The sequence below is a fragment of the Delphinapterus leucas genome, chromosome X (assembly GCF_059928025.1).
Source record: "Delphinapterus leucas isolate spDelLeu-1000000601 "Yukka" chromosome X, BTC_Dleu_Yukka2, whole genome shotgun sequence".
NCBI lineage: Eukaryota > Metazoa > Chordata > Mammalia > Artiodactyla > Monodontidae > Delphinapterus > Delphinapterus leucas.
In genome coordinates this window covers 98037862-98055160 of record NC_143150.1, presented here as the reverse complement: position 1 = coordinate 98055160, position 17299 = coordinate 98037862, and the positions used below count along the sequence as shown (strand labels likewise).

Genomic DNA, 17299 nt, shown 5'->3' with positions numbered 1-17299 from the left:
TTTTTATAGTTTTTACAATGCTGAAGTTTTTACATTTTTATGTATTAAAGCAGTGAACATTTTTCTTAGAATTTCAGTCTTCAGGGTCACTCTAGAAAGGCAACATATTTATCTGCATTTTATTTTTCCAGTTGTACTGAGGTACACGACAGTTACAGCTCTCTTTTCCCTCCAAATCACGTTTCTCGTTACTTTCCAGAGGTTCTGGAATGGAACCATAAGGGACCTTGGAAACCAGAGCAGAGGAAACATGACTATTAATAGTAACACTTGACATTTCTATTTTCAGTGTGCTATAGGATGACTAATTAGTCTCCCCTTCAACTTAGCCCCGAGGGTCACCCTGGCCGCCATTCGTTCACACTACAGGCCACTGAGGCACAGGACAGAGAAAGGTGTGGCATTCCACTTTGTGGGTAACACTCTACCTGGCCAGGACTTAAATCCAAGCTCCCCATCTGTGCTTAAATCAAGGTGAGGCAATTTCCTCCACAGAGACTGGTAGAGTCCCAGGATGCACTCAGCTGGTGGGGATGAGTTCTCTGGATGAAACTCCATGCTTTCCCTTCCCCCTCCCCCCAAAAGGGAAATCATATAATATATAGGAAGGTTTGCAACCTGGGGTTTTCTGACTTTAACTTGAGCCTCAGAAGGGATTGTACCACTTGTTAATTCACCGTTAGAATTTGACTATCAGGATGCCTACTGCAAGAGTTAAGGAAGACGAAGAAAACAGGGGGAAGTGAGTGGACAGAAAATGCCTTCTAACTTGGTGAAAGGTGTGCTCCCAAGGCCACCTCCCTTGAAACTCATTCCTACCACAAAGGTCAATTGCATGCTGGGAGCTGGGCTAGGGGCTGGGGTTTGGCAGCTGCAACGGAGTCTGACGTGTCCTGTTGTGTGGATTGTATGGACAGTACAAGGTTCTACAACAGCACAGAGGAGAGGCTTCCTGGAGGGGTGGCCTCTCTGCTGAGATCCGATAGATGCACAGGATTTCGTCAGGAAAGGGCAAATCTTTGGGGTGGGAGAGATGCAGGCAACATGCAAATGTTCGAGAGGCGTGGAGTGGGAGGGAAACCAGGAGAGCCAGATTCAGAAAAAATAAAGGCCTATAGCAGTGCTTCTTCTATTATCTTTGGAGAAGGACTAGGCTTTTTCCCCTCCAGTGTGTCACAGGCAATATTTTTGTAATCAGATGCAAGAAAAATGGATTAACACAAAATTAACAGACATTCAAAATACAAACTCCATTTTTATTATTAGATTCAGCAGGCAAAAATTATTGTCGAATTGCTATAAAAGTTTTGATTATTCTTAGTTTCTGTACTTATCTCGTTGCAGACCAGCAGCAGTTTGCCTTCTGGTACGGGTCCACAAAACTTGCTGTTTGAGCAGTGCTGAGCCAGAGCATTCTGGGAAGGAGATGGGGTTGGCAGTGTCAAATGCTGCCAAGGCGGTAAGTAAAATGCAGTTTGGTAATCCTTCGAATGTAGCAACAGATGCATAGTTGCAAAGAGCACTTTCACTGGAGTGGTTGAAGAGTTCAGCAGCATTCGCAGCGACTAAAAAGAGTGGAAGCGAAGATGAACTAAAACATGAAATGCTTAGTTAACCAAAAAATCTATGTTGTGGCAAGGAGTAAGGACAGATAGTAACCAGATAAAGTGCATCATGGAGTAGAAAATGTATCAGTTTTTCAAGAGTCTGTGGACCTAGATTATCTAGTGGAGCCAGGCAGTCGTAAGCTGTGTGACCTTGGGTAAGTCATTCACCCCACTCTGGTCCTCAGTTTCCTTCTCTGCCAAATGAGGGGATTGTGCAAGATCCCTTCTCTGTGTTTGCTTCCCACTTTTGCATTCTATGATTTTAGTGTTAAATAATCACTGTAAATATTGATGCTTCTCAAAATGGTACAATCTCGGGGGAGTCACTGAGTTCTGTTGAATCTGGCTGTGCATCTTCAAGAGCTCATCCATTGCCTGCAGCCAGGTGCCAGCCAGCCAAAACTTTCTCACTTGGTTACGACTAGTAAGACGAACCTGTCCCCCAAACATTAGCAACCAGAGTACGTGCTAAGATCCTACATGTTCATGCTGTTGGTGTAGAACCCACTTCAGGGTTTAGCTGGGAAGGAGAAGAAAGCATCCGAAAGCATCCTTGAGCTGCTCTGAGCTTTGAGAAAACCCAGAGCAAAGGTGGTGGGAGAGTGGGAGTGGGGAGCAAAGTCATGGATGTGATGCAAGCTGGGCAGGGGTCGGGGAGACTCTGCAGTGGGGCGATTTTTCCTTTTCTGCCCAAACCCCTCTGAAGTGTCGGGGACTCTGGCTGGATCATTGGTCCTCATCCTTGTCCTTTCTGTAGCTAAGAAATTGACCTGTCATTCTGTCTTTACAGTCCCTGATATCACAGCGTCCAAATTCAGCAAATCATGAAGTGTCCTGCAGGTCTTTCTCACATCCACTGTGTATTATCTTTGAACGTCACTCCTAGCTTTATAGACATTACTAGGACTGTCTCCTGCATTTCCTTCTGGGCAGAATTAGCAGAGGCACTGTGTGATCACAGACACACACACACACAGACACACACACACACACACACACACACACACACACGCTTTGTTCAGTCAGAGCAAGCAGTCCAGTGGGCCCAGGTAAACAATGAATTGCCACGTGCTCCCTGCAGAGTAGCTTCCTGATAATGGGCAGGGTTGAAAGCAGGGGCTGTTTTCTGTGGGTCCCCTCGTAGCTTCATATCGCTCTCTGCCCATTACGTGAAACTGGAACAAGCCATTTGGGTGGTTGCAGCCACATCTGGCTGAAGTGCCCAGCTGTTACTCTTTCCTCTCTCTGGTTCCCAGTCCCCGTGATGTGGGCTCATTATGGCTGTGATGGTTGCTGATGACATTAACGCACTGTGCTGCTTCTCCATCACACGTGCCATCTGCTCCCATAAGCCCTGTGGGGTAAGTGGTAGGTAATTGTTTCCCATCGGTAGTCAATTTTCTCAGATAAAGGATGCAAGATTCAAAAATAAACATCCGCTTTGAGCCCTTGCAATGAGGCCAGTGTGGATCTGGGGGCAGTCACCCCATCTACTACGAGTAGTGGGTGAGGCTGCTTTCCCCGTAATTCAAGTCGAAGGGCAATTTGATTCATTAACAGTGGCTCTGGGAGACGAAGAGGTTCAGAAAGAGAGCAGAGGCACAAAAAAAAAAATCCCTGAGAGTTCTTATAAAGCAGCAGGGTCAGTGCAAGAGAGAAAGGGAAAGATGGAGAGAGAAATTGGTGATCCATCAGCGAAGGCTTACTCGTGGATGGGAATGAAAGATAAGAGCCCATGTAGTTTTAGCAGTGGGAAATGGGCTTGGGCTCCATGACCTCAGCTTCTTAGCTGTTGTTAGCTATGGCTTCGGCTCTCTCACCGAGGACCTATAGGTTCCAGACCAGAATTGAAAGTGCAGCATGTCAGGGAGTGCCAGGCACGGCTGAGAACACGGGCACGCAGAGAGCATAAGATGGGGTGACGCCAAAGAGGAACCAAAAGGCCAGCTTATGGAAATTATGACAGGAGAAATGTGATTTAGCTGCATCCTCCCAGACTCCCAAGATGATTGATAGGGCTTGATTTTTTTTTTTTTTAAGGAAATCGCATCCTGTGGTTCACTTTTAACCTGTTTTCCCTTAAGAACTGCCACACAGCATCCTCGGTTTGACTTTCACCTCCCCTCAAAGCTCATCCCCACATACATCAGTCATTTATTCAACAAATACTCATTGCTCTCCTGCCGGCTGCCAGGCGCTGTCCTCACTGGGAGCTTGTTATGGGCCTCTGGAGCTGGGCAGGCCCAGGTTTGCCATTTGCTGCTGCAAGTCTGTAACCCCTCCGAACTTAACGTTTTTGGATCTCTACAGTGGGGTAATTGTACCAGTTTCCTGTGATTGTTATGAGAACCAAATGAGACTATGTGCCGCTCAGGCCAGAGGCAGAAAAGGCCCTCGATAAACATGGGGGCTGAGATGATGAGCATCCCTCCTTTCCCACACCAGACCTGTCTCTTCACATCCTTTCATCCGTGTGGTCCTCTCATGCCTCCTCCACTAGCTAGGGTCTGCTGCCCGCATCTGCTCAGGCCCTGATTTCATACCGACTGTGCCCAGCTGCTAGTCCCTACTTTTGGGAATGGCCCCATCCCTCCTCGGGGCAGGGTGAGAGCAGAGCTTTCCTCCCTGGGGCAGCTGAGCTGGTCTGGAGGGGTCGCCTTTCAGCAGCCTTCCTGCCCACCCAGTGCTCCTGAGTTAGGAGGATTCCCGAACACCAGGCTTGCTCCAATTGCAGTCAGTCCCGCTAATTGATTCATGTTATTTTATTTTCTGTACCGGTGGTTAGGGCCTCAAGCAATTTTATGCAAATTAATGAACCTTATGCAAATGAGGGCATCCCTAGACTAATTGCATACAGAATGGAAGCTTTGTGGGCACCTCCCCCATGCAAGTGTGCCCTGACTCCTTCTCATCCTTTAAATCACTCCTAAACTCCCCCAGCTCCACAAGCCCCCAAGATCAACAGCCTCCCCTTCCACCAGCCTCCCCACCTGCGGGCTCCTGAGCAGCCAGTTTGGAATATTTGAGGTACTGTGTCAGCCCTGTTTGCAAGGGCTGGTGGCTGCCTGGTGTCCCAGGAAACCATAGCCTTGCGGGATACCCCTCCCAGCTTGTTTTTACTTTAAGTAAGTCATTTGAATCCCACCCAGCTTCCTTTTCCAACTTTCCCAGGACAGGTGAGACCAGCCCAGGGCAGCCTGGAACCTGCCAGAGGTTCACAGAGCTGACCTGATGTGGCCGCTTTGGGTAAGAGCAGGGCTGTGTGGGGCCCTTTTATCTCCAGGGGACCCTGTCGCCAATGTTGGGCCCATTTTTGGTCCCAGCACATTGACAACTAGTCCTCAGGAAGGTGCTGTCTTAAGTGGGGTTCCCTAGAAGCAAGCAGAGCCTGAGGTAGGGATTGAGGTGTGAGTGGCTTGTTGGAAGAGGGTTCTCAGGAGAAGCCTGCGAGGGAGTGAGGGAAGCAGGATGGGGCAGGGGAAAGCTGGACGGATGTGGGTTCAGAGAAGTCTTGACTTAGCCTGATCCCTTGGGGAGCTCTGGAGTTGCCCACCTTGAGGCAAGGGGGTGGGTTTGTACCACTTCCAGCCCCTGCTTAGAGAGGCCTTGGCTGTCAGTAGCCCCAGGGGGCAGAGGTGGTAATCTCCCAGGCATTTGGGGGCAAGGGGGCTCCCATCTGAGAAGGGGTCAACACACAGCAGTTGGGGGATGGGTGTGCCAGCCCAGGTCGGGCACCAATGTGCATCTCTACAAGCACCAAATGAAATGCTAGGTCATGACCACTGAGATCAAGGCCTTTCCATTTCTTTGTTTGTTTAACCTAATTTAACATCCCTGTAAAGCAGGCATTTAAATCATCCCCGTTTTATAAATACGATAACTAGTGCTCAGGGCAAGTTGCCACCTTCTTCCAAGGTCATATGCCCAGTGAACCTCCTAGACAGAAGAGGGATTTGAACGTGGACTCACTGACTTTCCCTGGGGGGGCCTGTCTGGCCTGGCCGTGGGCCAGGACCTTTGTATCCAGCCCCTCAGATGTCCAAGGTCAGTATGTGCCACTTCAGAGCTCTTACACACCTAGCTTTTTCTCAAGAGCCCTCTTTCCCTATGGCTCCTTTTTACGGAATCCTTCCTGGAAATGTGGTTAGGGGTGTGTCGGGGGTACTGAGGTCATAGCCAAGCTTTCCCATCCCCCTTCCTCTCCTTCTAGATCCCGTGGTCCCATTTCCCCTTCCCCTGTCACCCCTTCTCCTCCCTTCCTTCCCCTCTTGGACCCCTTACCCCACCTTCGTTTCCTCCTCCTTTCTCCCCTTTCACTCCCTTCCCTCCAGCTTTGCCTCCCCCCTCCCCCCTTCCACTTCACCCCCCTTTGCCTGCCTTTCTCCTCCCCCTCCTCCTCCCCCACTCTCCCTTGCCATCCCTCCCTTCCTTTCCCTTCCCTTTCCACCTCCCCTTTCCCCTCGTCCTTTCCCTCTCATGCATCCCCTTCCCCGTTCCTTTCCACCCTCTCTTATTTCCCCCTCCTTTTTCCTCCCCCCCCATTTCCACCCCCATCACCTCCCTTCCCCTTTCTTTCCATCATCTTCCTATTCCCTTCCTTCCTTACCACGCCTTCACTCCCTCACCCCCTCCCCGCCCCCCTGCCTCCCAGAGGGCCGACACCCCCTCCCCAGCCCTTGCCCCTAGATGAGCCAAAGTCTGTCCGTCTCAGCCCAGGACGGATTATCCAGACTAGGGTGCGAGGCACGCTCTGCACTGAAGGCAGCATCTCAGCTCTGGGCGCTCCCGCCCTCTCCCCGCCCGCTGGGGGAAGGGAGCGGGAAGGGAGGCCCTGGGCCTCCCTGAGTCCGGGCCGGCGCTTGGCTCGCCGGGCACGCAGGGGTTTCGAGCAGCCCGGGGCCGACTTGGAGACGGTAGCTGGATCCGCCTCCGCATGGCAGTCTAGCTCGAGAGAGGGCGCAGGCGGGGAACTGAGTGAAAGCTCGGCTGGAGGGGATCACTGTATCGTGACTCGGGGAGCAGCCTGCTGCCAGGCAGCGCCCCCCCCCCCGCAGAGAATGGACAAGCGAGGAGCACGCTGCGAATCCTCGTGGCTGCAAGAAGCTAAAAGTAAACCGTGACGGTGGGTGCTCCGCGCATGGACCCCACGCTCCCCGCCCTTTGCATCAGCAGCAAAGCCCGAGTTGACCCGCCCTCCTCCCGAGAGGTGTTCCCAATGCCGGGCAGCTGGCCAATGAGTGTAATCATTAAAGCCAATATTGAAAGAGCGCTTACCATGTATCTGCAATTGTGCTAAGTCGTCCCATTTTACAGATAAGGAAACGGAAGCATATTGAAATTAAGTCACACAGACGGTAAGTTGTAGAATTCAAACACAGGAGGTCTGCCTCCAGAATCTGGATCCCTAAGGACAGCACTGACAGCCTCCCTGTGCTCAGTCAAGATGCCCCAGAGGCTCAGAGAATGGATGAGGGAATGATCTAGAAACACTTTCCCAAGACAGCAGCCAGAGAGGCAGTCCCATTTCTCTAAGGAAGGTGGCCGCAAACCTGGGAGTTTCTCTCTACCCTTTCCCTGTGTGGATGGGCTGCATGCCTGTGGCTCCCTGCGTCTCTGGTCCTACTGATGGTTCTGGCCAAACCTCAAGCCATCGGAAAACTATTTCCCCAGGGGCAGGGAAGAACTGTGCATTTCTTCTCTCCTTGGAGCTTGTCTTGGGACCCCCTCACACCACTGCCTTAACCTTATACGCTGCCCTCCCCAGCGCTCCATCCCTGTGGGTGACAGTGTAACCTACAACCCCTGCCACTCTTCCCACCGTCGCCGGGGTGACTGGACATCTGGAATGAGTCACGAGGGGCACGGCTTTGCCATAAGGGAAGGCAGCACATCACCATGTGTCTTACATGGCCCCCTATGAATGGGGCCCAGAACTGACACCCTCCAAGCTTCCTTCTCATTGAGGCGCCGTGATAATAGCAGCCGTTTGTTGAGGCTTCCCTCTGTTCCAGGCTCCTCCTCCCAGCACCTCTAAAAGACAAGTGTCATTATCCCTGCTTTAGAGGTAGGAGAACTGAGACTTGGAGAGGTTAAGCCTCCAAGCACCTCCCACTGCAATTTGTCAACCCTCGGCAGGGCCACTGTCTCCCACAGCCCTCCTCCCCACTCCTCCTGCCTCTCCCGCTCCCCCTCTCCTTCCTTTCTTCTGATTTTCCAGAATTTCAATTTCCACCTGCCCTTAGTTGGGGCGCCCAACTAAGGACAGGAATGGGACCATTCCCTCTGCTCAAAGGGGGAGCAATTGGAATGGCGGAGGGAATGGTCCCATCCCTCCCCCTCCATCATCACTGTCAGTCCTGACAGTTGGAATAGGATTTGCATCTAAAGCTGGAGGTATCACAGGGCAGAGGGCACCACCAGAACATGCATGAGAGGGAGTGTGCCTGTCTGAGTGCACGGGAGAGCATGTCTGGAGTGGGTGTGTGCCTGCACGCCCAGCAGTATCTGTAACAGGGAGCAGAGTAGATCTGAGCAGATCAGGAAAGGACTTTTCCTGCAGGCTCGTCCGGCACTCTGTTTTCATGGCGATGCAGGTAGCTGAAAGCTGGAGCCGGAGAGCTGGGTGGCTGAGGGCTGTGCACACCCCAGCTTCATGGGGCCCATCTTCCAGCTGCCCGCAGAGCTGAGAAGCAAGGCTCTGGGTTGCCTTTACAATGGAATTGTATCTTGTTTGCTTGGAGTGTCCGAAGGGGCCCAAGCCAGAAAGGAAGCCTGGGACTGGGAAACCTCATGGCAGTTCTGGGTAGGAGGAGGGAGAGGGAGGAATCCTGAAGATGAGACCTCTGCACCCCTAACCAGGGCGGATGCCTTTGACTTCCGGGACCTCAGCGGTGGGGAAGTGTGTGGAGAGGATGTGCAGCGGCAGCTTAAGCTCTGCAGGAAGACTTTGGCTGGGACCTCCCAGCCAGTTGCCTCGGCCTGGAACTAAGGGAGGAAGGAGAGGCAGGAGTGGCTGGTTATCTTGTTGTAGGAGGACCCAGATTGCCTAAGCGCTTGTTCCCAAAGGCCTTGGGAAACCTCTCTGTGTGGTCCAACGCCTCACCCCCACCCCGTCCCTGCCAACCGAGCTGGACCTCGCTGCATTCTCATTACAAGGGCTGCCATCTGCAATGCAGACAAGGGCGAGGTGCCTCCTCTCCCGCTGGTGTGCTGAGAAATTAGGTCCAGGGGCACATCAATCTCTTTCACAGCACAGTTATGTGCTAAGAACAGACAGCTTCTGATAGGGAACCCACCAGCAAGTGGCAAAACACCTCTCTCGGATGCAGTCTTGGGTATTGTAGACACATGCTTCCAGAAGGCAGAGACCGAGGCCTAATCCCAGCAGACATGCGTCTCCATCCCTTCACCGTCGCTCTGCTCTGGCACACACACTGGAGTTATTAGGGGAAGTGTCAATATAATGATAAGGCCACCGAGTGGCCTCTGTGTGTCCCATGGCCAGGAAGAGAGGAAAGCTGGGGACATCCGTGTTTCAGATTTCTCAACACACCCTGGGAGCTGGAGTGACCCTGGAGCTTCCCATGCCCGGGGCCCAGCAGAATTTCTGGAAACCAGAGCGCTTCCCGACTCTTTGTCCCATCCCGATCTGACCTGTGTGGGCAAGATTTCCTAGAAGGAAAGATTTGCTGCCCCCCACTCAGAGTTTTCTTTCAGGCAGTGCCTCCCCACCCCCATTTACAGGAAGGATGAGGGATGGAGTCTTAGAGAAAAGTGCTCCCAGCACCCATCCTCCCCTCTCATCCAAGACAGTTTCCCTCCAAGAAGGCTGAGTCAGCCTGGCCAAGGCCCGCCTCCTCGAGGCCCCTGCTGACTACAGCTTCTGAGTGGATTTATATTGAAATTCAAATGAGATTGAGGTTATCCAGGGTGAATGAGGCTTCTCCTCATCCCTCCTTTCTCTGGAGGGGGCTGCAGACCGTAGATCTTAACCTTCTTCAAGAATTGTTTTTTGTTTTTGTTTTGCGGTACGCGGGCCTCTCACTGTTGTGGCCTCTCCCGTTGCGGAGCACAGGCTCCGGACGCACAGGCTCAGCGGCCATGGCTCACGGGCCCAGCCGCTCCGCGGCATGTGGGATCTCCCCGGACCGGGGCACGAACCCATGTCCCCTGCACCGGCAGGCGGACTCTCAACCACTGCGCCACCAGGGAAGCCCCAAGAATTGTGTTTGAAAGCAGAGTTAGACAGGATGGAGTAGATACAGGCCAGGGTAGGAGGGGGAGAGGCGCTTGTGGTCCAATTCAAGCCCTGTGGTTGCAATTCCTTAGCTAAAAAGAATAGGAACGGGGCACTTCCGACCCTCATCTGAACACCTGTGTGCCCTTGAGATCTTCAGGAGGCTTCTGGAGCGAGCTCACCATTGCTGTGCACGCAGGCATACGCTGGGTGTGAACCCCAGGCCCATTCCAGTCATCAGATCGGGAATTGAACTCAGCACAGTGGGAAGGGCATGTGCTTCATGGCCTCTGCTGGCCCAGACTGCTGTTTTAATTTTCAGCTGCATGTTTTCTTTTACCACCTGAAGCAGTAGCCGATCTCTGGGTTCTTCCTAAGCAGACAGAATGCAGTCTGATGACCGCGGGAGCATCCATGCAGAAGCACACTGGCCAGGACTAAAAGCCTAGTGCCTTCTGCCCTGGAGTCGGCCCCATTTCCTGAGACCCCGGGCAGGCCCAGCCAGGCCAGGCAGTGCTGCGGAAGTCTGGCCTCCAGTCTGCGGGATTCCAGCAAGGTGCCATTTCCATATTCTCTGGCAATAACTAATTAGCGATTATAAAGCTCTTTGAAATATGAAGTGCTGCATGATAATATCTGTAATGAGCCTGATTCTTTCCCTCTTGCATGCAAGGCAAGGGAGTAGGTTTAACACCCATTAGGGGGAGTTGGGCTGCCAGGCAGCTTCTTCCCCAAGGGGCACGGGAGTCCTGGTCTGATCAAGTGGTCCTGGGGAGGGGGCCTGGGAGAGCAGCCCACTGGCAAAGCAGCACTTTGATGCCCGCCCTCCTCCAGTCTTCTAACTGCCCCCGTCAGCTGCTTACCAGCTTCCGAATTACCGTCTCCTGGGTGGGAGAAGGAGAGGGGCAGTGAGGATGGTGGGTGGAAAGGGGAGAAGAGAAAGGTGGAGTCGGGGCGAGGAGAATGAGTTGGGCTCGTGGTCTCCTTAATGTGACTTAGAATTTCATATTAATATATCACCTCAGAAAAAAATTAATGAGAGACGTGAAGAAAATAGGATAATGAATATGATAATATATGGGGAGTGCTTTGGGCTTCTTGGAACAAAGGTACAAGGAATTATTGCTGTGATTTTCTCATGATGCATATATATTTTTATTAAACTCTAAAAAAAAACGCCAGTAGATTCACTTCTTTGCAAGGTACTAACGCCTCGCAGAGGAGTCGTTCTTCAGTTAGTTTCCTGAGCCTCTGCCCACCTTGTTACTCTTCTGGAGACTTCCAGCTTAAGGGACGCGGAGTGTAGACTAGAACAGTCAGTGGCTTTGCCCGGAGTGTCTGGTGCACACGTGCCTGGAGAGATGGCTTTCTGAGCAAGTGGGGCTCAGGAGGGCTGGGGGCTGGGATGGAAGGGAATTGAATGCAAAACAGAAATAGAAGTCAGGGTTCTGGCTGCATGAAAACTTGGGGAAGGAGCAACTTACGTGTGTTCAGTCTCCTGGCCGCCCTGCCCAAGGGTCCACTCAGGCCAGACTTCTTCTTAAAGATTCAAGCATCATTAAATATAAGTTCTCAGTTGGAAGGGAACTTTGTGGGGCTACCTTGGCAAGGGACTACAGAGACCAGAATGAAGATGAGACCATCACAATTTCTACTTCTCGCTTCCCTATACCAGCGGTTCTCGCTACACAGTCCCCAGGCAGCAGCCTCAGCATCACCCGGAACTTGTCAGAAATGCACATCCCTAGCCTCCACCCCAGATCCAGTGAATCAGAAATTCTGGGTGTGAGGCCCAGCAATCTGTGTTTTAACAAGTCCTTCAACACACTCAAGTTGGAGAACCCGGGCTCGGGAGTGAGTTCTGCTCCAGGAAGGAAAGAAAGGGATGGGGTGGGCAGTGCCCTTGGTAAAAGTGCATTAACTATGTGCAAAAGCTACGTAGGTGATAGGAAGGTCTGGAGACTGAATGTCACAGGTTGGATGTCCCACAAAGCTGACTCTGAGATGGAGTTTAACAAGTGGAATGTCTACTAGGGAATGCCCGTTTTTTAAAAAAACTTTTTATTTTATATTGGGGTATAGCCCATTAACATCCATTAACATCCATTCTCCCCCAAACTCCCCTCCCATCTAGGCTGCCACATAACACTGAGCAGAGTTCTCTGTGCTACACAGTAGTGGGTCCTTGTTGGTTATCCATCTTAAATATAGCAGTGTGTACATGTCAATCCCAAGCTCCCTAACTATCCCTTCTCCCCACCCTTCCCCCTGGGTAACCATAAGTTTGTTTTCTACATCTGTGACTCTACTTCTGTTTTGTAAATAAGTTCATTTGTACCCCCCGTTTTTTTTAGATTCCACATATGAGCAGTATCATATGATAGCTATCTTTTCTCTGTCTGACTTACTTCACTCAGTATGACAGTCTCTAGGTCCATCCATGTTGCTGCAAATGACACAGTTTTGTTCCTTTTTATGGCTGAGTAATATTCCACTGTATATATACCACATCTTCTTCATCCATTCCTCTGTCGATGGACATTTGGGTTGCTTCCATGTCATGGCTATTGTTAACAGCGCTTCAATGAACATTGGGGTGCATGTATCCTTTTGGACCACGTTTTTCTCCAGATATATGCCCAGGAGTGGGACTGCAGGGTCATATGGTAGCTCTATTTTTAGTTTTTTAAGGAACCTCCATACTGTTCTACATAGTGGCTGTACCAATTTACATTCTACTGGGGAATGCCCTTGAGATCAGTACCTATGGTGGGGATGGGAGGGTGGGGGGAGGAAGCGGGAGAGAGCAGGAAGAGAAGTTGAGTTGTGATCCATGCCTGGGGACAGCCTTAATGGTCCCAGGGGGAGCTCTGGAGCTTGGATGGCCCGCCAGTGATGCAATGAGCTGAAGTAAGATGGCTAGACCTTTATACCCCATGTCAGACAGTCACTGAGTGTGGGTTGCTCTGGGAGGGGCGTGCTCTTGGCCTAGGCTGAGGCTGTCCCTGAAGGTTCCACCACTGACCAGCTGGGCGACCATGGCCAAATTTCTCTCTGCCTCTCTGAGCCCGTTTCTCAGTAGGAATTGCTGAGTATTAGATGTAGCTATTCAGAAAGGACCTAGGAAATTGTAAATGCTTTCATTCATTCAATAAATATTTCTTGAGGGCCAATTATATGTCAGGCTAGGAATGCCCTCCTCCCTGGCCTTATAGAATTGAGAATCTCATGGAGGGGGGCGGATCAGAAGTCCATAAACACACAAATATTTGACTACAAATTGTGGTGTTACCACACTTTGGAACAGAACAGGCTGTCAAAGAAGATACAAAGGGACCTAATTTAGATGGGGGATGGTGAGGTGGTGCTCTCTCCAGATGCTACATTTAGTGGAAGAATGAAGGATGAGGAGTTTTCTAGGGGTGGAGGGTGTGGAGGTCATTTCGAGCCAAAGGAACAGCAGATGCAAAGGGCCCGAGGCAGGAAGGGGCTTGGCTTGTTAAGGAGCGAGGGCAAGGATAGAAGGAGCTGGATGCAGAGCCCTGAGGGCTGTGCTAAGGAGTTTGGGTTTTCTGCCTAGTGAAGCAGGAAGCCATCGGGAAGGTTTAAGTAGGGGAGCGACAATGACAATGACTGCTCTGGCTGCTATGTGGAGAGCAGATCGTAGAGGCAAGAGTCAGGGACAATGGCTGAGTCCTGGTGAGATGATGGTGGCTGGGACTGGGTGGTATCATGGAGGTGGAGAGCTGTGGGCAGGTTCCAGACACACTCTGGAGGGAGCGCTGATGGGACTTGGTGGTGGTTTGGAAGTGAGGGGTGAAGGAGAGGAAGATGTCAGCTCCAGTTCCTTGGTTTCTGGCTCGAGCGGCTGAGCAGAGGCTAAATGTCTGTTGAACTGAATCGAGGAGGTTCTGAGGCAACTCAGGGGCTGTTGCAATACAGGCAGCATGGAATCCGGATGGCTAACAGGAAGGAGCCCACTAATGCACAGTGAGAAGGAAAAGGAGAAGAAGGAGGAGGAGGAAGAAGAGGAAGAAAAGCAGATGATGTAGCAAATCAACAGCTAATATTCATTGAGTACTCGCCACCGGCTATGTGCTATTCTAAGCACTTTATTATCTTACTATTCTTTTTTCTTTTTTTTTTTTTTTTTTTTTTTTTTGCGGTACGCGGGCCTCTCACTGTTGTGGCCTCTCCCGCTGCGGAGCACAGGCTCCGGACACGCAGGCTCAGCGGCCATGGCTCACGGGCCCAGCCGCTCCGCGGCATGTGGGATCTTCCTGGACTGGGGCACGAACCCGTGTCCCCTGCATCGGCAGGCGGACTCTCAACCACTGTGCCACCAGGGAAGCCCTATCTTACTATTCTTGACAGCTATTCTGTGAAGGCTATAAAATTATTAGCCTCATTTTACATGCAAGGAAAAGAGGACCAGAGAGGTTATGTAACTTGCCTGAGGTCACACAGCCAGGAATTGGTGCAGCCAGGCTTTGAACCAGGCAATGCAGCTTCTGGAGCCTGAGCTTGAACACCCTATACCTTCATGCCCCTCACAATACCAGCTGCTGCTCAACAGGCATCCACATGGACCCTGTGAGCCATCTCACATACCTTGTCTCTATCCTTCCACAACCCTCATTTCACCACTGAGAAACCTGAAGGCTCAGAGGTTCCATAACTTGCCCAAGGTCACTCAACTCGAAAAGGGATGAACCAGGGTTCAAACTCTAATCTGTCTGACTTCAAAGGTCCTGCTGTTACCACGATACTGCACCTTTCCCCAGAGGCATTCAGACCCTCTTCAAGAGGAAGGAGACAAAATAAGTTTGTTATATTTCATTCTAATGGCCGGCTTTCATGCCTGTGATAGCACAGAGACATGCTGGCTGTCTTCCCCCTCCTATTCCTTGGTAGGCTCTCAGAATTTCCTTGGAACTCAAGTCTTCATCCCTCGTCCGTCTATCCATCCTTCAATGCATCCAGCCAGCCTTCCTTGACACGCAGCCATGTGCTTAGTTCTGTTCTAGGTCCCATGGTGCATCCAAAATGAATATAACACAGTGTCCCTGACCTTGGGAATTCTACCATCTAGTTGGAGAATAATAAGAACCACTTGTGTAGATCTTTTTGGTATCCCAAGCAACTTCCCCTATTTGTACCATTAATTCTTATCATGTTTGGCATGATCCCTTCACAGATGAGGAGACTGAATTCTGCCAACAACCACATGAGCTTGGAAGAGGATCCCAAACCCCAGATAGGAAGGCAATCTGGCCGACACCCCTGACTGCAGCCTTACAAGATTCAGCAGAGGACCTAGCCAAGCTGTGCTCTAGCTCCTGACCCACAGGAATGGTAAAATTGTACATGATGGCGAGGCACTAAGTGCGTGGAAAATTCGTCTAAATGGCCAAGCAATATATCCCATCCCACACTCTCCCCTACAACCGTGACTTTAACATGTCTCCCATCAATAGGCGGAGTCTAATTCCCCTTACCTTGAGTCCAGATGGGTTTGTGACTACTTTGACGACAGAGGACCATGGAAGTGACATTGATTTTCAAGACTGGGTAATAAAGGGCGATGCAGCATTCACCTTGTCACTGGATCACTTGCTCTTGGAGCCCTGAGCTGCCATGTAAGATGTCTGACTGTGCTGAGGCCGCCATGTTGTGAGGAAGCCTAGGCTCTACACGTGTGAGAGAACGAAGTTTCCAGCGACCCCAGCCTCCAGCCATTGACTCACTCCCAGCCCTCTAGTCTTTCCAACTGAGGTTCTAGATATCAAGGAGCAGAGACAAGCTATCCCCACTGTGCCGTAACCAAATTCGTCACCCACTGAATCCATGAAGGTAAGAAAATTGTTGTTTTACATTAATAAGTTTGGGGGCTGTTTGTTAAATAATACTAACGATCAGAAAACAGGCCAAACCCCAAATCCATGGGGTGGGAAAGGAAACTTTGCCTACTCCAACGTGCAGATTCACATGGCAAAGGGCATACATGTATAATTTTCAAATAGCAAGGGCCTGAAGGCTTGGGAGCAATACCATGATCTATGAGACAGCCTTGTATCCAATTATATTAAGGATTCAGCTGAGGCCCAGGGAAGGTTTGTGCTTTGTTCATAATCACACAGCATCAGCATCAAGGCTTCAGAGCCAGCCCTGGTGGGCATCTAGGACTATCCAAATGTGTGTTTGCCACACCCAGAGCTGGAACTGGTTGAATAAACTTGACCTGAGAATGATCTTCCCAGTGAAAGAGGAACCCAGTGAATGTACCCTGAATGATTTCCTTAGCTTTTAAAAGCCTGGGCTGGTACCTGTTGTAAATGGTTGTGCAGTATCGATATTTATTGGATTTTGCACCCTGTGAGTCGGTTTTGTGCCTGCACACCCGTGATGGGTCACCTTTTTTTTTTTTTTAAAGATTATAAATGTAACATGCAAAAATCATATTTGTTACACTTATACATATTTATATCATACATTTGCAGCATATAGAAGCACTCAGAATATATATTATTTATAAGCATTGCTGCGTCTCAGGTTTGTTAGAAAGGCTCAGAATGAGAGTGTATTTGTAAAGTGCTCCAGGGTCCTCTGGGATGAGGGCAGCTATGTAAGTGTAAGTCATTATCATTAAACTAAACTGCCTTCCTCCGATTACTGACAGCACCAAAGAGGTTCTCCCAACTCCCCAGCCCCTGCACACGGCCTGGTAATGCTGGGGTAATATAAAGATAATATTCCTGTAATAAGTGCCTTGCAGCATTTACACTTTTATTAGCAGCGGCCATATTGTAAGGAAGGGAGAGGCCCCCAGAAGTTAGCCAAAGGGTTGGAGAGGAAGGCGGAACACTCAGAAAGGCAAGCAGAATTCTGGGTCCAAGCTAAGTGCGGGGCCGTGTAGCACGAGGTAGAATTGTCGTCCCCCATCTCCACCCACAGAGCCGATTTTCAATTTCAGCTGATCCTCAAATAGGCTGTTGAGTGCAGCTAAATGGGGTACTGCGTGGTGTGTAATCGATACAGGGGGGCTTCTGGAATTCTAGCCCCAGGGACCTACTGCATTTTAAGTGGCCTCCAAACTGAGGGGAGGCCCCAAATTGACAGCTGAAGCCCTCACTTTGATTGGGGTGTAATGGAGAGGGCCACAAAGCCATGGACTTCCCAGAATGAAATTAATCTCCATGGCTGGATGGCTTCATTGGTTGCCCCCACGTAACCTATGATCGAACATAAAAGTAAGAAGGAGCTTCTGAATGGTTCTTGTATTTTACAATGGGCCCCTTTCCTCTTAGAGTTGCATCTATGTTACACTTGCTTCAGGTTGTATAGATCTTCCGGCCATATACTTGTGATGTGGAGAAACCTGTTATTTATAGATCTTGTGTCTCAGGGTGTTGGGAAATCTAAGAGTTACATCCACCATCTCATTTGACCTTTCTAA

General features: G+C 50.5%; 1 long non-coding RNA gene across 1 annotated transcript in view; it reads left to right on the top strand.

Moving 5' to 3' along the window:
* Positions 1-689: 689 nt before the first annotated feature.
* LOC111165570 (uncharacterized) overlaps positions 690-17299 on the top strand; it is a 38056-nt gene continuing 21446 nt past the window's right edge. The window contains exons 1-2 of the long non-coding RNA XR_002642399.3: positions 690-1459; positions 15041-15696. This is a non-coding gene — a long non-coding RNA (uncharacterized LOC111165570). The remainder of the gene's footprint in view (positions 1460-15040; positions 15697-17299) is intronic.